Source organism: Cyrtonyx montezumae, unplaced genomic scaffold, assembly GCF_038088225.1.
Source record: "Cyrtonyx montezumae isolate F1298 unplaced genomic scaffold, pur_monq_1.0 scaffold_0, whole genome shotgun sequence".
NCBI lineage: Eukaryota > Metazoa > Chordata > Aves > Galliformes > Odontophoridae > Cyrtonyx > Cyrtonyx montezumae.
Genome location: NW_027071824.1, coordinates 11,899,712 through 11,925,943, shown reverse-complemented (window position 1 = coordinate 11,925,943; position 26,232 = coordinate 11,899,712). Strand labels below are relative to the sequence as shown.

Genomic DNA, 26,232 nt, shown 5'->3' with positions numbered 1-26,232 from the left:
GCATTTCTCAGTTTAGCTCAGAAAATGGGGAGTTCTCTATGTGCCTGCCATCGCATTTTCTTGGAGGGATATTAAAACATAGATGCTTAGCAGAAGATAAGTTCATGGCTATTGTTAATTATACATTACACACATCTGATTGCTTGTTTATAGAAACTTCCCTACTGTAGACTTCCAGGAACTGAAAAGAAAGTCACCATGAAGAAGTAGATAAATGACTAACCAGACAAGATTTATGAGAATTTATATGAAAGCTTCAGTTGTAAGGAGCTCCGTGTAGAGACAAACAACCCTGCAATTCTCTTAGAGACAGGTATGTGAAGTCTCTACTGCTGTACTATATTTTTGTAGGATGAGCAGAAAGTTTGAATGAGTTTGGAATGAGCTATGGTTAATTCCTTAAACCCCATACGTTACTTGGGGTTTTAACAGCTGATTCCACTTGCATCTTTTCATTCTTACAACACATGGTTAATATTCACTTAGTAACTGCATCAGCAACATTTGCTTTATTCTGAATAATAGCAGAGTTTATTCCAGAAATACATACTGGAGCATTCTTTACATTTTTCTCTGAAGCATCTGATATTGGCCAGGGTCAGATCCCAGATTTTTTTTTTTTTACCAGTTTGGGAATTCTTCCTCATTTGATTAAAAAAAGTCACAATATTTTTCTTGTGTGTGGCAAATAGTCAGACTTGAAATTTAGAAAATAAGCAGTATTTACTCCAAAAGAATCTGAACAAGCTGTAATATGTATATATACAGGCATAAATATACATGAAAAATATGTCTATAGGGAGCACAATATGAAACACCACCTTCTCTAAGGTAAGGGATAGAAGCCAGCTGGTGCTGAACTCACACCATAGTAGTGGAAGGAAGGGGAAATTTGGCCTGTCTATGAAAAAAATCTTACAAAAAAACCTGAGTTAATATTTTCAGTGCTCATGAACAGCAACTCTCATTTCTCATGCCTCAACTGAGACCATGAGGCACCTGATAGAGCAGAACTCCCACGAGGTTGCTGTAAAGATGTCTGAGAGGCTCAAATCCATTGATGCCCATTGGTGTAACATCTGAGCTTTCAGACTAGTAAAGACGTCTCAGTGAAGTTTTGTTTATGGAAAAAGAAGTGAAATGGATTACTCACAGTGAAGTACTGAATTTATCAGTGACCAGAAGCTTCAAGCATTTTGCCTGAAAACAGCCAGAATTTCAAAGACAATAAAAACAATCATCGGCTTTTTTCTCTATTAAATCTTTAATTAAATGATTCATAAGTCTTCTCCCTTTCAAGAAGATAGAACACTCAGCTATAGTTGAATATGAAGCTCAACTTCAGCTTGAACACCTACGTTTTAGTGCAAAGAGTTTATTTCAATTTGGATCCAAATTTTACTTCACATTTCCTTTACCATTTAAAAATGCTCAGACATCCAGAAGAAGACCTTTAATTCTTACAACATCTACACATGGATCTGAATTTAAAACCATAGCTGACATGAACCCATAGTCTTTTCACACTCTAGCACAGCTTTGACATATGATTACACTTCCAGGGACCAGGTCTTTCATCTCCCTATGTTATATGTGGCCCAGCCTGCAATATGCCAGAGCTGAACTGTCAGCTTTAATAGTAATTTCACCATCTGAGTCATTGAACTGGCCAATGTCATTCACAGTTACATTCCATCATGACATTTGGACTCTGATTAGATAAAACTTTATTGTCAAAGCAAAACAAATCACTTTAATTAATACTGCAAGCTGAATGCTAGCTGAAGCATGGTTATGTTTTCTTTCTGTAAGGCCTGCCTTTTTCAGTACCATAAATACCCTTACAGTGCAGTTTGAGATCATCTGCACCAGCTAAAATTCCTATTAAAACAATCCTTTATTCAGTCAGTTTAGGGAGGTATCCTGAATGTAAATCCAGTATAATACAAAATGTTAGGCAACAACCACATCTCCATGACATGGAAAAGGACAAAACAGTCCAAAGGAAGACCTTAAAATCAAATATTTTCCAGACTTGGGAAAGATTCCTGATGAGTATAAACTGGAGATATTGCTTGTCAGCCATTAAAGTGAACAGTACAAGTCATATAGCATGGCACTGCTAGTGATTGGGCACAGGCTTTTTGTGCTAATTACATTGCATTGCTGGTGGAAGCCCAATGTTGGAAGTGAAGAAATCTGTAGTTCCTGCAGTAAGGTGGAAATCAGGTAAAGGTTGTTTGGGTTTTTTTTGCGATACATCCACCCATCAAAAACAATTACAGTCACTAAAGATAAGAGCAAGAGACTAAAATCAGTCATTTAAATGACTCAATTTTTTAAATACTTTTTCCACTGAACTTCAATCTTTACTACTCCTAAGCTGGAAAGTAACATGCTCCCTGTGTGATTTTCTCAGTATCAGTTTCCAGGTAGCAGCTCAGGATACAAAATATTATTCCCCTCTACACAGCCATTTGCTGTCCTTTCTTTGAAGGACAGAAACAACAACTACCCCACAAGTCTGAATTACCCAACTTCAGAAGATATTGCTGTGTATACAGCATCAAGTATACACATACTCTTCACAGAACACACTGAGAATAAAGAACTCACTATCTTGCTTGCAGAAAGCGTTGCAAAAGCTGGTTATTGTTGGTGAAGAGATCTCACAATTTTTCTTGTCAATGACTGTGTGTTTTAAGGGAAGATTGAAAGGGATGAATAGTGCTTATGATCTGCAAAGTAGTGGCCTGTTCTAAGCAGAGGTGTGATATGAAGTTCAAGTCACAAGTGGAAGAAGATGATAAAAGAATTAGGCAGCACAAAATGCATGGAACAAATCAGGATTGACTCTCACAACTTCTCAGTCTTATTTCTTTGTAGGGCTACAGCAAAATCTCTTTGCCTTGTGGACAATCAACTCCTGCATGTAGCCCTCCTTCCTGATTTTCTGCTGTTCTCTAAGGTATAGAATTCCTTCTTGATACACAGGCTTTATGAGCTAGCTGGAAATATCTTAGTTTTGTTCTTTTCTCTCTTTCTTACATGTTTCTGTTAGTTTGCTGATCTGATGGGTTAACCACAGTGTCCTTGTGCTTCTTTGTCCTTCAACTATATCGATGCCAAAGTTCTCACCTCCACAGTGTCTTCTCACTACTGAGAGAGAATCTAAAAGGACAAAATACTGACAGGATACAAGAAGGAAAATGATAATTGCATTTTATGGCCACTGCAGTCTGAGAAAACAGACAACACAGATGCCTTTAAGATATCACATGATATCTTAAAGAATAGGGGTAGAGTTAGGGGCTTAGGTAACCAAACAAAAGAGCTTTCAGGAGAGCGCTTAGACTAAACTTTTTACAGCCTGGAAACTTTGACATCTGCAGAATGCAATGCTTAGTTATTCAGCCTCTGTTTACATCTCCTTCAGATCTAGCCATCTGCTACACTTCAGCTGTTGTGTTTTGATGCCAACCTTCCTGTAAGCAGGCTTGCATTGATTAGATTCCATCTAGCAGTGTAGCTCTTCTCTGTGAAGGCCCAGCTTAGTTGTTCCTCTCTTCCTTCTACTTGTACATTTGAATATTGCTTTCTTAGTGCAAAGTGTCATATCATACATTTATTAGTCCATTTAATCTCTAGAAATTGTCACAATATTACTTCATGTACCACTGCTGCACTGTATGAAAGTAGAGACATTCCATGCATGTATGGATATGACAGACTTAGCAATCAGAAGTTCACTTCCTTGTGTCTTTCACTAGCGTTTACTATATTCTAAGCAAAAGAAACTGTTCAACATATTAAAAGTGGGTCATTTTTATGAGCTACACTTGTGGTCAGAACTAAAGTTGACTGAGATATAAAGACTTACTTAGACCATTCCTTTCTCTATCTGCCTGCTTCTTGTTCTCATTAAATCTGGGAATATTTTTTGATAATATTTCTAAAAGCCTGGACACAATTGTGAGGAACCATTCACTAAGCTATTAAATCATAACTATGCAATGAATGTTAAGGAATAGGAAGGTAGAAAACTTGAAAAAAGTAGACAGGGATAACGAGATCAGCAGGAGTGAAACTTGTTATTCATTCTAGATACTAATAATATTCTCAAAAAGTCATTTTCTAGCTGAGGTTCTGAGTCTCTTCTTGCATCCTGTGAAATTATTACTCATTCACAGAGCCAGAAACACTCTGTAATAATTTCCCTAGCCTGCCAGAGCAAAAGGCACAGCAGGCATTGTAAGACTGGAAACATATCTAGCTTTCTTTTCATGTTTCATCAGCCTTACTCCCTTACCATCCATGGCTTGTTCCATACCTTTTCAGGCCATTAAACATTTCAGGAGGGCTAGTGCCTTTTAAAGACAGCATCTACCCCTCTTGCAAAAGTCAGCTTAAGGTCTCAATCTGAAAAACACTCCCACAAAATTGTGTTGCACAAATTAGTCAGAAAGTCCATGACTGAATCTCAGTGTATGCATATGTGCTTTCGGGATTGAGATCCAGTAAGCAGTAGGGTACTGTTTATTTTAGTCCTGCTTATTACATTCAGGGCGTAGCATGACTGTATGGTTTTTCTTCACTTTGTTTTTATCATCACAGCAGCTTCCAAGAATTCAGGATTCAACCACTGGCTCTGTTGAATAAACTGCAAGCTATTATTGACTTCAGCTAGACCTTTTAACTGTAGTGATTCTTACCACTACCACACAGAAATACTGAATTTCCACACAAGGAAGATGACAAAAGGGTTTCTTCAGGTATTTTTTAATTAACTTTCTCTACTGAAAAAAAAAAAACACCAGAAGTTAGAATGTGTATTTTCAGCACAGTAACTGAGGTCTGGGGGCTTTGTTATAAAACAAATACAGTCTGATTTGAACTCCCTCCCCAGACCTACAAAACCTAGTTAAATGTATAAATAAACCTTTCTGCTGAACACACATTCAGATTCTGAAAATACAACTTTGTATTACACAAAGGAAGAAAAACAATATCAATTTGAGGAGCTTAAGTAAGAGTCATTCTCTGTGAATACAGCATCTAACTGACCAGCAACCTAGGCGGCATTCCACTGCCATGGATACTCTCTACTGTTAGAGGCAGAGGCCTCACTTACCTACTTCATATTGCCTTCAACTGTTACTTCAGAGTTCTTCCTAATTAATCATTTTTCAGCATGACACCATATGAAAATTTATCTAGGGTTGTCCATTTTTCTATTTTAAATTTATTTCTATTTTCAATTTAGTAAATTGAGCCATTTCAGCTCAGAGTGTGCTTCGGCAAACTGTCCTTTCTTCCTCTGCAGTGAACAGCCATGGCCACTTCTTGCTATAACATCATGCATGTCACAAAGCTCCTATCACAGTGATTCACAACCTGTGGAAAGGCAGCATTGCTTTGGGAAGGCAACAGCTTTGAGAGAGAGGTGATACATCTTGTCAAAACAGCTGACAAAGGTGAAAGAAAAAGGTAGAGCGGCTTTTGGTCCAACATAGCATGCTCTAGAAGGCTCACATGGATGGAAGTTACTTTGTGCTAAGCATTGACCGAGCTGCATTGTGTCACATGGAAAGGAGGCTTCACTCAAGTCTATTCATTTATTAAGACTGCTGCAGTTTGAGAAAAAAGTAATCACCTTCCAAAAACATGCAGGTGTAGAATTTCAACTACCCTTAAACCACTCAAAAAATATTCAAAGTTACAAAATACATTTCAAATGCAAACTGTGTTTATGACACTACCCATCTTTCACTGTGAGATAACATCTTCATAGTTGCATATTGTTCTAGTCATTTCATGGGTTTTGCTGATTAACCACTTACTCAAGGCATAGCATAGCAAGGTTCTTCAGTCTTGTAATAAGGGTAATTTCATTATAACTTTTACATCACTCAAAGGTTAGCCATATTATTTCCAGCAGTTCATGCAATTCTGTGACTACAAGATGATTGCTATTACAGGTGATACTATTGCAGTTTCCTCTAACATTTTTCCTCAGCATGTAAACCCAAGCTACATAGAAATTCGTCACAAAATTACCTATTAAAAATGGATTTTTTACAACATTTTTTGAGAGGACTACATTCTTAGAAAGGACTATCTGGAGGACAACTGCAGAAAATCATGAAAGGAAAGATGAAAAATGGCATTTGCTTCCTAAGGACTGACTCTACTGATCACAGTCCAGATTTTTTTTGTAAAAAACTCACAATATGGAAAGCTACATGCCTGTACAAAGGCCAAGAAAGCATGAGGAAAGTTTAGGGTATATTTTTCACAAAGCTTGAAGTGAGAGGAGGAACAATGAGCATTGCTTCTGAACTTTCATCTCCAGGTACTACATGACCTCCCATTTCTACTTAGTGTTTCAGGGAGCTATAGTAGGATGGTGCAAAGGCAAGAACCTCCTACTTGAGAATAGTGATGGCTGCATGCAGTAGCATCTCTCTCTCTACTCACAGATTTCAGAAAAGTCTTTCAATTCTGCCCATGATTTGTATCTTCCTTTTAAATTTGTATGTTGCATGTTCAGTTCAGCACTTATCTGGAGTTTCAGACAACATGAAAAGAGGTCTCTAAATCTGACATGTATAAATCTGCATGCAGATTTCAGAGGTGTTCATAGTTTCTAAGGCAAATTGGAAAGTATAATCCTGGCAATTTTTTTAAAAAAGTGTTCTTTGACTACAAGACTCTATTGGCAGAACTCGCACAAAAATATTGCCTTTAAATGTCAGTGCCTGGACATAAAGAAGGCATTTTGCCAAAATGCAAGCGAAAATCATTGGTCAAATTCGCATCGTGTGATCTTGCTTTAAAATGATCCTGATGCTGTATAAACAAGATTACATAAGGGTTCAGAGGTATGTGAAGCAGTTCAGTAGTGCCATCTTGAGGGAAGCTCCTGGATGTTACATTCAATTCCAGATTTCAGATCAACAGCAGTCACCCGTGTTTTGTTATCTGAAAATAAATCAATGAACTATTCCAGAAGAACACAGTTTGGTAGATTGAGACGTGCATTAAAACATGCCCCTATTTAGGAGAACAGAGGTCAAAACAAACACTAAAGCCTTTCTACTGCTGCAGAGAATTATAGGCTGGGAAATAGAACTGCAATGTTTTGCAGTAATAGCTGTTTATCACAAAGTCATTTAGCAGTATGGATTAAGCCTTGCAAAACATTAACACTAATTTAGACCATAAATATCTCCGCATCACAAGGGAACCAGCAGAGATAAAGAGATGATTCCAGAGTCTCACATAATTCTGCTTATCTCCTGTAATCTTTATCTTCCTCTGGGATGCAAAATGGGATCCATTTGTGCTAGTTCAATTTTCAGTAGAACAGTAACCTCACATCAGAAATCGGATTGATTAATTTATGAAGTAGCAAATGGTTAGAATTACAGAAGAGGATGCTCACAATTGCTATCTGCTCTGCTTTCCATCCATTCCTGTCTTCTCTATCACTTGGTCTGGAAGTGCCATGCACCATCTGGTAGACTAAGATCAGTAAATGTCAAAAGTGGTTTTCATATTTCAGATCTGTCAGCTAGTGACAGCTAGGCTGGTTTAGAGACCAAGCAGATTTTTATTCATTTACCAGAGAAGGCTCTCTCTTTATTCCATAAATATTTCCTGACCAGAGGCAGGAATGACAACAAGTGATGATTTCTATATCAAGTTTCATGGTTTGTTTTTTTTGTGAGAATAGATTTACAGCTCTTAAACCACCACCAACAAAAAATAAATAGTGCACAATCTTTAATAGCTTATATGTTGATGACTTGTTACTTGACATGCATAACCACCAGTACAGATGCGTGATATATTGATTACCTATGGAAGGATAGACAGCTGTGAACCTCAATGCTTCTGTAAATATCAACATTACAGTAGTGAAAATGCATGCAGTGCGTGATCTTACAGTCATACACAATTCCTCTGGGCCCTGTAGCTACAACTAAACATACAAACTCATATCACCTATTTACAAAGTCCAAACAGACTAATTCCTTGCTGAATTTAGCAAGATCAAATACATCTTGCTTCTCTAGGAAGCTCAATCAAGTTGTACACTGGGCTTCAGAAGCCAAGAAAAACAGAAATTAGTAAGGAAGATGTCTCTCCTGAAGAAATAAAGAGAAGGGGAGAAATGAACATCTCCTTGGATTTAATTGCATGTAGCCTCAAAGCAATTGCAGACTGAGATCCTGATACACTAGTGTGATATTCATTTCACAAAAATGGGTCATTGAATAAATAAGTTTTGACAAGGTAAATGGCATCTTACCGTAGTAAGAAGATATTTTGCTCGGTCTTATTTTTACTACGATACTTCTCAGAGTTTGCAGAGGTGTCAGTCCAACTATGACACAGTACGCAGTTGTGTTCTACCAACAGTCTGACATTAATCAGATGAATATTCATGAAAAAAATTAAGTAATAGAAAGCAGTGATTTACAAGCTTCCTTGAATCAATTCCTGAATAATTTCTGAAGGAAAATACTCCTGCATATATCCTCTTGAAATATAATTTGTTTGACATAGGTATAAACTGTGTGTCTTTGATTAAATGGAAACTGTATATGAACTATGCTCAGGGATCGCTATGTACCTTAGTTTATTAGGAAACCTGCCTTACACCCTTTTCACTCTTCACCCTGAGAAAGATTCTTGGGAATAAAACATCACTGGTAGCCACTGAATTTTAGCCATTTATGAAGATCAAGGCCTGTCCTCTGTCTTCAGAGTCTTATACCTTATTGTTAATCACTCTAGTACTTAAAATTTTCAATTTTTATATATACTATAGTACTCTAACAGTGTAAAACTGAAACTTAAGCAAAAGAAACAAACATGCTAGTGCTTATTACAAATGCATATGTTTCCCTCTGAGAGACACTCTTCCCATTTTCTGAATATACTAATAAATCTTTTAGCAATTGCTTCTCCGGAAAACTGGTGGGAAAGATGAAGGGACAGTTCCAGCAAAAAAAAAAATTTAAAAATATGTGCAAAACACAAAGCCCTGCTTGTAAGGAGCTCTCTTTTTTGCTTCTCTTGCTATTTGTTTTTAATTTTAACTGGAAGAAAGTGCCAATGTATTTCCTTTACATACGCCACTGCCTGAAAATTAACAACCATCTACTTAATGTTAAATTGCCCCTATCACATCACTGTTTCTTGAAAGAAAGTTCTATCACAAGCTCACTACTACAAGCAACAATGGATGTGTTATTACAACAGTAAAATATATGAACAAAAAGTAAGTCTGCACTGATTTTATCCAAGAAAGTTGTTCAGCAGTAGAGCATTAATTCAGGGAAAAAATCTAGATGGATTTGTCATTTTGAATGTGTGGTTTGCACTCTTTCTGCAAAACTTAGGACACTTCCAAAGAAGTGAATTCATTTGCAGCACCTCTCCTCAACCTGACAAAGATACATTTTAGACTCAGTAGTGCAACATACGCTAATACAGGAAAGACAGCAAGTACATCCCTTGAACTTGGTAGTATGTACATATTTTTTTCTTAGAAGAAAGCTCCACACCAGCTTATCCTCTTGCTGGATCATTCTCTATCTCACAGGGTCCTGATCCTGTGGGCTGGGGGGCATCCCTGTTGTTGACACAAGGGTGTTGCACTATGCTTTCAGCACTTCCTTAGTTCCACAATAGCTAGATACCTTGAGGTGTCCTCATGTTTCCTTCAACCAACCTCCTAAATCTTTAGGTAAGACAGAAACATAACAGCTAGATGCTACTCACAACTTTCCAAATAAACAACAATTCCAGATCTCCCTTCAGCTTCTATTTTAACTGCCAGGGCCTACTTTCTCCCAGGAAGAAATGCAGGTTGCCCATTCATTTTACTCACATGCTACAGCAAACATTCATGTCTAGTAACTAGGAAACCCCTATATGCGGTGGTGTTGTGTATTTTGTTGGTATATCAGGATAACGTTCCCTTGCAGCCAAGAGGCTATTTCCCTTAGAAAACTTCCAGCAAGTTTACCATACTGATACTGCATTCTGGAGCCATTCATAGGAGGTGCTGAATAGTGCAAGAAGAAGGAAAGCACACTGACAATACTTCGGGCAGATGTTTGAAGTACAATGTGGTAAGTACAGTTTTTCTTAATGGTGTATATGTCTCTTGAATTACTCAGAAAACTTCCTAGGACTTCATTTACACCTGACTTCATCCACAAAACAAAAGTCTCACAGTATCTTTTACCAAGTGGCAACATAAAACCAGGTGCCATAATTCACTGCAGGAAAGGTTCTACAAGGCAATACATGAATCTTAACAACAAAATTACACACAAGCTTAAGTGAAGACTTAATTAGACATGTTATAACTGTCTCCTTGAAACAGTGTATTTGATTTGTGATTGCATTTTAACATTGGCTATTTTTGACTCTACATACATTAAAGCCTTATTCATTCTTGACTGGCTACAAACAGTAATGTGATAAACATCAGCTTTAACCCTTTGCATGACAGCCTAATTAAATACAGCTGATCTTGCCTGACATCTTAGTAGTTCATAAGATAAAGTGACACAAGTTTTTCCTAATTTTTGTTGGAGGTCACCAATCTGTATTCAACAAAAAAAAAACATTATTGCTATTTGATACCAATGAGTTCCAAATTCACTGGCTAAAAAAAGAATGTGCCTAATATGTCAGACTTTTCCTTATGCGAGATCCATAATTAATAGGGCCAAGTCATTCTTCACAGATAATAAACTCATAATTCCAGAATGACTGACGTTTCTTGCAAATACTACTTTAGATGGGAGGATGCAAAAGAAAGAGGCTCAACAGCCAATCACACTGCATTTTGCATCCAGCAGAAGTTCTGCATCACAGTGCTGTTGTTGCAGACCTTTCGCAAAGTCATATCAACTCTTCTTTTCTTTCACTTTTTTCTTCCTCCAGCCCCACTGAAAAGTCACAGGAGAAACAGATAGTAATTTGAGAGAAGATGAAAAATGCTTAAAGAATCAGGATGAGTAAAACCAAAATTACTGAAGAGCTTTTGAAAGCATATTGCAAACTGTAGTATCTGTATCACTCTCCTGCAGTGACCACACCTCAGCACAGTCTGTTGATACAGTTCCTCAGAAACAGAAAATTGTTCCTTATAAGTTCATCATAATACTGGGCAAAGCACCATCAAAAAATATCCATAATACATATAGGAAAATGTTGACTCATCTGACTAAGATTATCTAGTGATAAAACACTCCTCATCAAACAGCATACACCCAATAGACATTCTCCCTTTGGAGGCCAGCCATTAAATGAGCCCAGGGAGGGATGGGCCCTGAGAAGCGCAGCTGAATTGCTTGCACCTCCCTGGGCCAGCCATTCCCTTCACTAGGTGCTCAACCATCAGTTCAGACCAGGAGATAACAGTTCCCCTACAGTTGGTATAGTTAAGCAAGATGGTTAAACCAACCCAATACACTGGTGTTACCACATCATCGCTTCCTCTTCTGAGGAAAGATCTGTTATGTGTTGGACTCTCCACTAGGCTGATTTGGTTCACCAAAGTCACAGAAAGTAACAATGCACAGAGAATGCCACATCAATCAGGTAAAGCAGCTGAGCAAAGAGCACAAGACTTTGCCAAAGGCATAGCAGGTGTGATGAGAGGGGGAATAGGGCTTCCCCTGTCATCAGTGACCTGTCTGAAGAAATTGATTCAAATCCGTCTGGGAAGAGCCTGACAACCCTCTTTCCTAGCCCAGAAGAAGAGAAGAAGGTAGAGAGGACAAGGCACTCACTTTCTTGTCCCATCTATCTTCAAAAGCAGGAGGCAGCACTTTGTTCACATGCCCTTGCAAGGCAGGAAGCTGTGCAATTAGGCAGCTCCCTATTCCTCAACGGTTTCAAGTTGAAACACTAAAAACTGCAGGAGCAATCCCTGCAAGGTGTTTTGTGTAAGCTACTCCTGCAGTGGGAGAGGAAGAGGCTCTGCCTGGTATGGTAGTCATCTGGGATGGACACATAGTAGGTGCGAATTGCTTTCACTGCAGTGCCTGTGATGAAATCACAGCACATGAAAACTGAGGATTTGACCCCATCTTAGCCAGGATTCCAGAAGAAACAGTGCTGATGCCATTACACAGTACTTGTGCCTGAATGGTTATCTGTATTTCCCCTTACATTTTTAACTACTTCTGACAGTATTTAAGCAAGGAACAGAAGTCTCAGGAACGAGAAACTCAGGGAAGTCATGGAGAGTCATAGATAACAAGCAAAACAGCATGACTACTAACCAAAAAGAAGAGTTGAAAAGTGAACTAGCCATCTTTGGTTATCACTGAGTCCCTGTAAAACTCAGCTTCAAAATACAAATGTAAGAAAAGAAGATTCATTGGTTCTGCTGACCCCACAGAACCAGCATCCATATAAAATTTCATACTGGCTGACTATAAAATGCTGACATCAGCCTTTCAGCTCTACAGAGGTTGTAGGGCGAATATCCAAAAAAAAAAAAAAGTACCCACACAAAATAACAAAGGTGGATGGTACATTTTTGAATGGCTTATCCACGTGTATAAAGACAACCAGCAAATAAGAAAAGGCTCACCCAGAACTCCACAGGCAAGAGATCTCCAACAAGAGATCTTTCCTGTGTTCCTGCGGCTGACTCAGTGCTCACCTCAGGTGATCAATCAGTGGTTCAGGCCCTGATTCAACAGCTCCCATACAGACATTTAGTTCTCTACTCACAGAAAGACAGGTAAACAAAGTAAGAAGTTGTACTAAGTTCACCTTTGCAGAGAGATTCTTTCTTTTTCCATAAAATACATGAACAAAATGCATGACAAATAAAACACAAAATACTTACCTCAATTGTGTTTCTATAGAGTCTGTAGGATTTATCCAAAACAGCAGGAAAACCTAAGCACAATTCACAGTTTTTGTGATAAGATTATCTGGTGCTTAGCATGGGTAGGTTTTTGTTAACAGAGGATGATGAATTTATCATCCTCTCGGTCAATACAGAGCTTTGCAGTTTTACTTGGAAACTATTTTGGAAACTATTTAAAAATCACTGTGAAGGTATGGGAGCAAAATTGTAATAGTTAAGCAGACCTAGTAGGTGATGAGATTCTGCTACATGACAGTCCAGAGCAGTTCTCTACAAGAAATTCACCCAGCTTAGTTCTAGCAATCTTAGGTGATTGGACAACCAGCACTTTCATTATAATTTTTTCAGACCATATGTTGTGTGCTTCGTTTCATTAATTCAGCCATATTTTTACTCTTCCTGTTAAATAAAGATTGCAGCACTCACATGTCAGGCTGAAGAAGACATTACTCTAGCAGTAACATCTAACATCTGTTTTTGGCAAGCACTATGGGCAGTTGGCAGCAGCTTTGCAGTTTCCTCCTTATGTAAATGTTCGTGTGCTGGTGGCTGTCTAAGCTAACACTGCTTGAAGACAAAGGAAGGAAAAGTCCTTTTCCTTTTACTGCTAGAACATAAAGAATCTTGCATGTTGAGCAGAGCCTCATTTTCACTGTATATGGGCCAGATCTGGCTTCAGGGGAACCAAAGAGAGCCCTGTGCAAGCAGGAATATTCACTAAAAAATTTATCAAAAAGGAAAGATTTTTAGAGTCTTATTTATGCACAGATTTATTTACCAGAAAGAAGGAATGCTAGGGAACACTGCCTGAAGCAGAAGGGGGGAAGAAATAATGTTGTGAACCTTCCAGTCCACACAGCAGATGCATTAAATCTTTCCAGGACTGGAATACATTACTAAAAGGTGGTTTCACTGGATGCAGAGTGATTGTTCAGATCTTTTTTAATATGTCCATGAAAGACAGCAAATATAGAGCCCCAGTTACTGTGAAAATCAGGGCTTTGTTGGGCATCACATACAAAGCACAGCATTTACAATTCTCCCTCTCCTCTTATGTGTTAGTCACCTGATAATACAGAACAAAACTGTGATAACTGGAGAGATTGTGCCCCGTATTGTAAGAGAAGACAAACCAGATGGCCCTCTTTCCTTAGGTCCACAGACCTCTGATACCCAGTCTGGGAGGCTTCAGCACGTTATCTCCTACTGAGATAAAATTTCACAAAAATCATGGAATCAGCAAGGATGGAAAAGGCCTCCAAATCATCCAGTCTAACCATCAAGAAGATTTCTAAAGATATTGCTTCTCTGGCAAGTTTAGGAAATTCTTGCAATGCTCCCATCTGTTTGGGGCAGTACTGCTCATCCTTAGTTCAACAGGAATCTAAGCAGCAACTGCAGCAAGAGCATGAATAGACCTATGGGCCTGTCAGCTCTATATAAAGTCGTTGGAAAGGAGATTTTCAGCTACAAGGAGCAGGCTGAGAGCACGTTTTCATATCAATTAGCCCAATAACCCCATATCAATTTTTCATATCAATCAGAACATTTTAGAATCTGAGGAATCTCATACTTCACCACGTTCATATGTGGAAATTTGGTCTGGTGATTATAAGAAGATACATTTGATGCAGATTTAGAATTGAAGCCCAGGCACTATTTTGGCTCAATTATCTTATTTTCAGCTTCAGATGTTCTACATAGTAGTAAACAGAGTTTCTTTAGCCATATAGTTAAATCTAAGAAATGTAGCTGCTGAGTATTCTCAGTTCCTTCAAACTACACTGGCAAACGGAGAATGCCCAGCCACTTGTAGGACTGGACTTCATAATTATTTGCAGCAATTAGTTCATCTCTTCATTAAATTCTGAAGAGTTCCCTGTTTTCCTTGGGGATGTGTAAATGCAATAGCCATTTGTGCATTTGAGAAGCCTAGACATTTCAGAGGGAACTTTTTCTGCACATTTACACCGATCTTTCTACCTTAATATCATCTTAAACTATATGCTGAACAATGGTGGGAACATGCTGTGCATACTGCTGCAAGAATACAGAAAAGAATGAGCAGAAGGCCAGTAGGAAGCTGAATGAGGTGTGAAAATGAGAATATGACTAAGTGACTTACCATTCAAATCATCTTTCACCAAATGCGTGTAATCAATTCCAGCCCAGTAGGGATGGTTTACATTACAAAGGCTCTAATCATGGATTTGTCCAATATCATCTTTCCCTAGAAGTAGCATCAGATGCCTGAAAAGTGTAGACATGAATTTAGTAACAAAGACTTGAGGTTGGACCACTTTCCTTTTATAAAATGATTTGTATTCCAGATTTTAGATGTCCCTGCAGTAGTGATTTTATTCCCAGGGAGCAAGTGGCTTCTTAGTACTTGTAAAACTATGCATACAAACTTGACTGTAGATAGTATTTTGCAATAACTGAAACAACTGTACTAAAATAACGTATTTTATTGCATTTCAGTTTTGTACAGAATGTAAGGCTATAGCATTCACAGTACATCTCATGAGAAAATAAAGCAGTTATTTTGAAACCACTAGAAAAATGATGTTCTGCTTTCCAGATTAATTCATGTCCTCTGAAAGCACAGAAGACAGTCGTTTTAGACTTTTAAGAAAAAAAAAAAGAAAAAAACCTTATTCAGGGTTGCACCAAAAATAACAAACCAAAGATTTGTGTCCTTTATATTCAATTTAGCAGAGATATAACATCAGAGAGATCATCACTAGAACTAGTCTAAAATGCATTTAATCAGCAACAACTTAGCAACAACTTTGATTAATTATAATTTTCTAATAATTATTCTCCCTTGTAGGTTGTTTGTGCTCCCTCAGAAATTCCCTTTTCTACTAGATGTTTCAACAGAAAATTGAGTTCACATCCAGAAATCACAGACTTGCTCTAAATCTCTAAAACAGTAAGATTCTAATGTAAATTCTTAGAAAGTATATTTGAATTCCCATCTTCAATTGAAGTACTGGAGAGAAAAGCTTCAGAGACTTCTGATCTGTTCCAGCTCTGTTACAAACTTCAATTCCCCCAAGCAGGGATGACATCTATACGAACCTTCAACTTGAATATATACGGGCTGCTCTGAAAGTAATGTCCTACAAAAGTATTATGCTGGGCCACAATGTCAGAGGTGGATGTTGATGGTATGGCAGTAGAGGTTGAACCTTCCCACCAATATCCCATTGCTCTGTGACAGATAACAGCAGAGACACAATGACGTGGAAGTACATATGGAGCAAAGGTGCATCATTGAATTCTTCTGTGTGGAAGAAATAGCACCCACTGACATCATTTATTCTTGCAGAACCTTCAAGGAGTCCAAACAGTGTATGTGAGCACAGTGAGGCAGTGGGTGGTACATTTCAGCAGTGGTGACAACAGGAGTTGGGCACCTTTCCTGGTGCAGCTTTTTACAAGCATGTGATGCAGGCTCTTGTTCATCACTCATGAAAATGCATTGCTAATGGTGGTAACTGTGTTGAAAAATACAGTTTCATAGCTGAGAATTTGCTCTATCAAATAATGTTATTGTGCTCTTTCTATCTGTTGTAGTTTCCATGGAAATAAATAGGAGGCAATACTTTCAGAGAAACTTACATAAAATAATCTATAGAAGTGAGAGTTGTTTAGAAAATAGCAAGTTTTCCAAAGAGCTAACATACAGGGGCTCTTACCACTGAAAACCTACAAATATTTGCTAACAATCCAGAGCAATTCCATTAACATTAATGGAATTTCTCCCTATTAATCACACTACAAAGTAATATCAAAACTTCACCTAATTTCTGAAGTTACTTTCAAATTTTACTGAACTCAACGCAAAGAGAAAAACCTGTAATTACAGCTCTTTTAAATGAGTTCCATATAATTACATCACAAACTTAATGGAATGTGTCTCAATAACTGTCAACATTAGTGAAAAACATGGGCAAAAAAGAAAGCTAAGCTTCCTTACATAAGTCTTGTATTGCCATTTTTTTCTATTGTTATATGTAGCTGCTTGCTTTTGGTACACTTCAAAAGAAACCTCTTTAGACAGCTTTCTGCCGACTACTTCTTTTATCTGTAAAGGCTTTCAGTGACTTGTTCGCATATCTTTTTATTTTTTCTCAAAGCAAAATAATCTTATATAGCCCCAGTGAACCCAAAAGTAAAAAGCACTAAAGCCAGACTATGCAAGGTCATATCGGAGCTTACTGAGAAACACAGGGCCACCAAAAGGAGATAACTGGAGACAGCACAGGGCGGCTCTTGCTCCAGTCCTGCCTCAAGGTAACATCTCATGAGTACCCACTTTCCACTCCAGTAATCCATCTTTGTATAACATTGTTTATGGTCATCAAGTAATGCAGGCAGCCCTCATCCCATTACTATTTTAGCTCCAAGGTAAGGCTTATTTTTCTTATCTACAAAGAGGATATTAAGGAGTGGAATACAGACACACAGTTCTCCATAGGTTTATTGTATTCAGCCTACTACCCTGTCAATCATGCCATTCTTGTTTTGTTATCACTTTTCTTAGTTTAGTGCCATATCCTCAGGCTGTGATCTCATCAGATCTCACAAACTATATAGGGTCAGATCAGGTCAGTATTTAGATGGGAAACTTACAAGAAAACTCAGATGACTGCAGGAAAGAGTACTTTTCCTCCCCATGCCATATCTTTCAGTTTCATTAGTATCCAGAAGGACTTCATCAGCACCAGCAGATGAAGTTAGCAAGTTGTGATAAGTTTCAAGACCATTTCAGAGTTTGCAGACTTCTTATCTTGAGTGACATCCAGCTTGAGTACACTAAGTCTAAAACAGCAACTATCATTGTTTCATTTTTACTGCCCCTTTGAGTCCATGACTGCTTTCATAACTTCTCTGCAGGTCTTCATGCACATCCATTGATAATTCTCACGGAGAGCTCCTGGCTCTGACCCATGACCTCCTTTTAGATCCACTGTAAAGTTTAATGCCATACACACATCAGATTCATCTTCCAATTTCCCTAGCGATGACTGCCTACATCTCAAGGCATTGGTATTTCACTACATTTTACTGCACATTCTCTTATTCCAGTAGTATATTGTGGTTTCCATTTTATGTCATTAACTGGTATTATGTTACTCCAAACTACTAAAAGCTTTCTGTCCCATTTCTGAATTGGCTAAATTCATTTCACTCATAAAAAAACTCCTCATAACTGATTTTTAAACTACACTGAGACTCTTCTGAGTGGAAGTAAATTACTTTAGTTATTAGTTTAATTGTAGATCTTTTTATCATTAGCAGCTTTTTAACCAGCTGCATGTTTCATTAGGTTACAGCACCGTCCCATGACAATGCATAGTCAGTAAAACCATCAAACAGAAGTAATTATGGACTGAGTGACATCAGGCACCCTCAGTTTTTATGCCACTCACTGTCTTTAATGCCATTCTGAATACTGTTTTACATTTCCTGATCTCAACTGTGACTTCTCCACCTCATCAATACCTGAATATTTTTATACTGACTTTGCTACAGCTTTCATTGTTATCTTGAACAAATCATTGTTTTAGACTGTGACACCCAACTTCTGTAGCATTTCTTACTCACAAGTAGCTAGTCACAGATCTGTAGAAACAAATGGGCTCGTAGGCCATGCTCTTAGGCGCATCAGTCTGAAGCAACATTCTCATAACATTCCTTTACATTGACAGCATTACAACAAAAGAATTTTCATGATCATATAATTTGCACTCACTCTTCGGTATTCGGTCACATCATTCGGTAGCTAAACTATGAAATGAGGCTAATTGTACTTATCAAATATATCCTTTGTATATCTTAAATCAATAATTTTGTGTAATGTAGTCTGCAAGTACATAATAGATCCCTTATGGACAGATGAGGTGCATTCATTAGCATCCTACTCTTTGGAAAGGTAGGAGATTGGGGCTAACAGAATGAAGTGCTTTTTACATAGATCTGAATTTGGATAACAGAAGTTAAATGATTTGCCAATGATTGTAAATAATATTTAAAAAGAAGCAGAAGTGCACTGACTTCTTTTGAAGTTCATTCTTTACTTAATGTAGATTCTTCCTCTTGAGCACTCAGTAAAACCATGATATTAAAAACTTACATTAATTTAGAATTCATTGGAGTTAGAAATATGTGACTCCATCATTTGAAAACAAAGGGGAAAAAAAACTGGCAGATTACAAAAAGCTTTGTAAAATGTGTTTGCATAGACATTATGAAACAAATGTCTTAAAGAAACTGCATGTGATATGTTTCCTTAATTCAAATTTTCTCAGTACATAAATTCTGCTAGGGAGTTTATTGCTTGTTCACAACACTTTTGAACCAAGAATGAAACTTTACACAATGCTAGAAACAGAAATAGAAGTGAAAGGGAAGAGAAAAAATTGGCCAATTGGGATTTACATTCATTCAACATCAGTCTCAGTTAACAGTTTTTATCCATTGATACCACTCACTGCTGAAATATGTGACAGATTCTGATAGCTTCCACAGTGCAAACATGCTGCCTTCTTTTTGCTAGAAGTACTTTTAGATAAGGGCACGTGGCAGATTGCTGTTTCTACTGTTCCTTCCTCACCATTATGAATCTCAGCATGAAGTCCTGTCTTACAGAATTTCACAAGATTCTCCACGTGATGCAAAATTTGCACTTGACATGGACTAAACTAACCCATGACAATTCTCAAGGGACAAATTCTCATCAACCGACAACACTTAAATGTGAGAAACAGAATTGAGAAAACTAATACAGCTCCCATCTTATTTTCACAGCAGGACTCGATGAATTTTTGACCCTGGTGTGTTAGACATTAACAGGACCGATTTTTGATTCAACATTTAAGCTTCACTTTGACTTTATATTCCCACGGGCAGATGATTGCTATCTCGAATCACACTATGAAAGTTTACCAGTCACAAATCCCTATAATGTATAACCTCTATACTGCCTTGATTTGTGTTAATCTGATCTACCAACAAATTGACTCATCTGTTTCATTCTGACAAATTTGATTTAAGTTGACATGTTGACTTTTGTACTTTCCAATGCTGCATTTCCTTTAGTAGATTTCTGACTTTGTGTTAGCTGCACTGGGCTATCTATCCTCAGTTTCTATCCGCCTGGAAGACATTTCAGTACTTTTAAGAATTAGAATGCTGAACTACTACAATCAATAGATTTGCTATTAATGTGGACAGTACAACAAAGTTTTTTTTTCACTCCCTAAGATTTGAGTGATTAGATTTCCTTTTCTCTTCGGTTGACATAAATCATCAATATTGCCATTAAAATTATTTATATTCCAGTGACAGAAAGGTAGAAATTTAGAAAGAACTGATGACTAATTGCTTTAAAAGAATTAGAGTGAGCATTGGCACTGAGTGGTACCAGAATGCAAAAAAAAAGCTTTGCTCCCTTCAAAGTCTGCATTTGTCAGGACTGGAATCTCAGCCTCATACAAAAAGCTGCACTTTATGTCCTGACTATAGTCCTTCATAAAGAAGGGACACCCGAGCCAAGACTCTCACACAGGAAATCATATCCTGATAATAATCTCAGCTGAGTTGAGAAGGTTTAAAAAAGTAGAGCAGTGGCCAGGAGTCAGACAGCAACGATGCAGCATGAGGGCTGTGTGGAAATAGGTGAAGCACTAATACCATAGAGACATGTATTTTCACGTAAAAGTGAGGCAAAGAACAGCTAAAAATACCTTAGGGAGACAAGTACTCCATGAAAACTTCTATTCCTGGTAGCTAGCTGAGGTGCATTTTTCAGCTGAGCGACAGAATGAAGTACAGAGAAAGCTAGCTGTTTATTCACTCTGTTGGTGGCACCAAAGACAATATTTCCAAGAACACCGAAGGACTATCATTATCTGGAATGCACTGCAAAAGATCATCAGTGGTGATACAAGTTAGGACCAGGTTAGAGCTAATAGAAGTAACCTCCCTGAAACTCATCTCATGTGGGCTTTGCATCCTTAGTTCAATTCATTTTGACCTTTAAACTCAGTAATGTGCCATGCTAGATCTTGCACACAGGCTGTGTGTGCCACTTTGCCTTGGGAGTATTGAAATTATAGATTTTTCATTCAGTCATCAAATCAAGAAATGCCTTTAAGTAAAATTCTTGTTTTACTCAAAATGACATGAAATGATTTAATCACACACTATGAAAATAAAAGATGATAGAGATGGAACTGAGATAAAAAAATGTATGCTGAAAATAGTTCTGCGTCCCCTGTCTCCTTTCATTGATGAATTACAACTTACTTAAAATATTACTCTTCTTAGTATTCTATTTTCAGTTCTGTTTCTGCCCTAATTTTACTATTATTTCAGTGATATTTTCTTTCCATGCTAAAGGATTTTTTGGAAAATTTTAAAATTCCGTAGAAAGCAGGCAGCTTTGGAAGAATCATAAGATAAATGTTTCAGAATTACTCTGCTAGGTTGGCCTAGCTGTACTCTGTAATATCACCTCATTTCTTACTTTAAAACAGAGGGAATAAAAGGTCAAAATCCGCAGGCACTTACGCAACCCGAAGTCATGCAGAACTGGCTGTGATCCTGAGGCCAAGCATGCCATCTAGCGTTGGATATTGTTTGTCAAAAGAGATGGATTAATTATCTCAACAATGTTTACCATATTCATAATATAGCCTTCATCACTTTGCGATCCCACACATATATTAAATGCAAGGATAATCGCTGGTAATAATTTTACACCTCCATCATGTTTAGGCAGTATGTGTGAACAGCTTGTGAACAACTTGTGTATGGAAACTGCTAATCAACAGCCAGTAACAAGCACACACAAAGAATAATGAGACTTCTGTAGTAACACTCAAGTGGTACATTTCAATCAATACGGTTACCCAACTTGGCATTACAGGGTCTTGAATATACTGTGGACTTTGCATTGATCTCTTATTTTAGGAAATCATCTTTTTTCATCTTCTTGAGGTATTGCTAAAATGAAGGCAAGTGTGAATGCAGGCCTCACATTGGAAAACAGAGTATGGAGGGGAAAAAAGGGGTAGTTCAGAGATTTGTTTAGTGTAATAAAACAGCCCTGCCATTAACTGCAAAGTGATTTCATGTTGCATATTATCCTCTGTAAGACAGACTGCTGCCCCAAAAAGTCATTCAGATTGCTATCCTGCAGTGCTGCACTCCCACCACTTTTCTCATGTCAGACCTAGTGATCCCACAGCATTAGATATTGCTGGGTCAGTGAGTTGATCTGACTGAAAACTAACTAACTGGGGAAAAAAAAGTTTCCTATCAGATAACCACCAGAAAGGACAACCTGCAGCCCTGCTATGTCATAGTATCAAAGGCTGGGGCAGGAAGAGCAGCACATAATTCAAGGAAAATAAACCATTTTAGCAGCAGTCCACAGTTCAAATAGCATAAGAACAAAACAAACAAACAAAAAAACACCGAAGAATGTACTACTACAGAACAAATTCTTCTCTTCAAGGTGCACAACGCATGAGTGAAAAGTACTAAAATCTATCGTGACATGCAGATATAAAATTAAAAGACAAAACATATTTATTCTTCAATCTGAGTTTTTCTTGGCCTTAAAAATGCATAGAACATATCTGTGCAATTTTTTGTCTTGTCTAGGCCACATTACATGAAGAGAAATCATCTAGGGCCACACATAAAATATATAATACATTTAATATATATAAGCAACAAAACTTCTTTATTTTTTTTAATTAAAACAATAAAAAAGCAACAAAATATAAAACTAGTAGGATATTTCACCTTGTTTTTGTGAAGCTAACGCTTCATTTGATGGAAGTGGTAGCAATTATTAGTGATTTCTTACGGTGTTCATCAGAGATTTTTGCACTTCATCCCTGAAAATAAATGTTTTTTAGCAATCTTGAAACCAATTCTCAAATTTCTTTATCAGAACAGAAAGTACAGCTGCATATTTTTCAATGGTTGCAGGATTGTGTTTAGCCAATGTATAAAAACGCATATAACTACTTGCCACAACTTGATCTTGCCATAATTTAAATTGCATTTTGAATGCTTTTATAGTTTGAAACAGCACAGATAAGTTGTTTTCACATCGAAGATGCATATTTAATAAATTTAGAAGAGTGGTTAAATCCACAAATCTGTGAGACATATTTAATCTTCATGTTCTGGTACAATTTTTCCTTTTTATTCCATACATGATTTTATTTTGCAAATCATAAAATCATTTTAGTATTTTACTCCAACTAAGACACCCTACTTTAGAGAGCATATGTTGTCCCCATAATCAGCATCTACACTTCTAAGGAACTCCTGGTGACGATTCAGTCCCTTGGACTTTATGAAATTCACAGCATTGGTGATAATTTGCATGATATTATTCACTTTTAAAGCTTTCGTTCATACATTTTCTTGATATACAATGCAGTGATATTTCATAAAATGTGAATTGCTGGCAGCAATTGCATCCTTTCTACTAATCTTATAAATCTCTCTCTTTTACCAACCATAACCCGGGAGCCATCAGTAGCTATACCAGGCATGTTGACAATGGTTAAAGAAAACCACTTCAATGTACATTTTACTACTTCAAACAAATTAAGAGAGCTAATTGTTTCTTTTAATGGCTTCAAAGAAGCCATTCCTTCAGTGACGTAATCAGTAACAAAAATGGCAAGTTGAGTCATATCTGTCCCATCAGTATTTTCATCTATTGCTAAAGTGTAAAATTTGAAATTAGCCATTTTACTCTCCAAATTTCTTTTGAGGGATTTTCCTATATCTTCAGATCATCTGGTGATAGACTGGTGAGACAAACTGATTTTAGGAAAATCCATTTATTTTTTTGTTAACAGGACAAATTATACCTGTCATGCCTTCCATATATGGATTAATAATCTCACAATTGGAAAATGGTTTTGAGTTCTCTGTGAACAGACGTGCTATCACACAGCTAGCTTTTATAACAGTCTGAGTGGTGACTTAAAAAAAAAAATGTGGTTGAGATGACAGACCTTTTCAGTTCCACTACATGGTCCTTATGAAATATCAATTGATATGCACTGAATGTGGCAGCATGTTTTTGCATATAATGATTTTTCAAGCTGTAGTCTTTGAAAACTGACACAAATTTCCTTACTTAGCATAGTGCCAAATTATTTGTCTTGACAAAAGAATATTCATTTTTTTGCTCAACATTCTATCTTCATCCACAGTTTCTCCTTTTTCATGTTCAGTTTTCTTTTGAGATGACGTTAGTTAGACTGGCTAACACTGCGTTTTTCTCACCAAGCAGCAAGGTTTGTCTAGGCCACTCAGTGTGGAAGAGCCACCACCATGATGCCAAGGCAGCAGCGGGCATCATGAACTGATCCAGGCCACACGAGGCCCATTGGTTGAACATACCTGATACAGAATATTAAGAAGAAGGTAAATAGCACAATTTCTTCAGTGAAGAATGTCAGTTTTGTTGTTTTCAGTTTAGCATTAACCAGCCAAGACTACAAAGCTGAAAGCAAATGGAAACAGTCGGAGACAGTGAATTTGCAGTTATCTTCTCTGGATTTCAAGAAAAGACACTTATTTCCAGCTAAGAAAGTACCTACAGTAATAGAAGTGCTCAACCCAGCCATCCTTCAGGAACAGGCAGAAGGCCAAAACTGGTCCTCAGTTTTGCCTGTGTGTTTCTGTGTGCCTTCTACTCAGCAGCAATACAGTTCAGAGTTACTGCTTTTAGTGATCCTGAATGCCAAGGTTAAGTAGGCAAGACGCAGTTTGTAAGTCTCCTCACAGCAAATATATCTGAAGCATGTTAGAGCAGGACAGCTCTGAGAGCAGCTCATCTCCTCAGGAAGCACTATTTCAGACTTTGATGTACAGTAAAGGTATAGGAGGAACACCATATCCTTACTCAGTTTCATCACCAATGATCACAGTCATAATTCAAAGATCATACTGAGAACTCATTTGCGCTGAATATTAATACAGGTATGATAGCTAAAAACTGGTGGAAGTAGTTTCCAGCAATGCATCTGCCAGCAAAAATCTTTGAAACAAATCCAAGCCTAACTGAGCAGCTTCTTCACCTTTCTTGCAAAAAGGGACTCAATATGATCAGCTACATCTTTTCACACGAAAACATTCGGACTCGTTTGTTTTTACAGACTTGGATCCAACATCACAATGGTAGTGAATTCAGCAGAGGTAAGCTCTTAAATAAGACTGAGGCATTTAACCGCCTTTGAAGATTTGTGTTAGCTTTTATGAAGGAACTTACTTGACAGTCTGAAGACTCTAAGCCTGCTTTCATGTCAAAAATAGAATAAATGCACCTTCTTCTTCTTTTTTTTTAACTACTCTGCCTTCTTGCCTTAATATTATTATTTTTTTTTTGCAGGAATCACCTTGAGCTTTACAATGACATTACATCCCATGCAATTTGGCACTTTACATCCACTAAAATAGCTAGTACAGGTGCTTAAATTGTATCAAAGGACTTTGGTTATGATGTCTGATGGACAGAAAAAAGACTAGTGAACAGTTCTCTAAATACTAACAGTCACTACCAGCTTATAGTCAGATCCTGCTCAGATGTAGCTCCACTGAAATAAATGGAGTTCTGCAAGCAGAGCATTTGATCTGATGACTTGATTTAGTCGATGATTCTGGAGTAGTCCAGATCAGTCTGCTGAGACATTCAATCCACCTGCAAAAAATTGCTCTTATCCTGAAGAGACTTACAGAACTCACTTATCATTTCAATCTTCATTTAAAACTACATGTTCAAAATCTGTATGTTAAAATGTGTTATTTTGATCATAACATATTAAAAAATGAATTGCCATTTTTCTTTAGGCATCCTTTAAGACTATCCTTTTAGAAACACAAGACACCTCTCCCCATCAACATCCTGAAGCACCCTACATCTCCTTCATTATACTTCAATGATAAAATACTTCATGTCCTCTCCATTACTTTCATGCTTAATGGCATCGCAATGAAAGAAATGACACCTTACAGAATTAGGACCCAGACTAGCATCCCTTGGAGGCTGAGTTTCAGATCATTATTTCTGCTGACACTGTGCAGCTGTTGCAGAGATTTTTTTTTTTCATCTTATTTTTTTGCCACAGAAGTCTTTAGCGGGAAGAGGAAGGCACGGCTTGTTGGACTGCTGATGTAACAGCAGCTGACAGGTGGGTTTCAGGGAACTCTCTGGGGCCATGGCCTCTTTAGTGGTTTTACCACTCTAAACTCAATTACAGTGGAGTTTC

General features: G+C 37.5%; 1 protein-coding gene across 2 annotated transcripts in view; it reads right to left on the bottom strand.

Moving 5' to 3' along the window:
* ABCG8 (ATP binding cassette subfamily G member 8) overlaps nucleotides 1-26,232 on the bottom strand; it is a 451,150-nt gene that overhangs the window by 296,718 nt on the left and 128,200 nt on the right. The window lies entirely within an intron of this gene.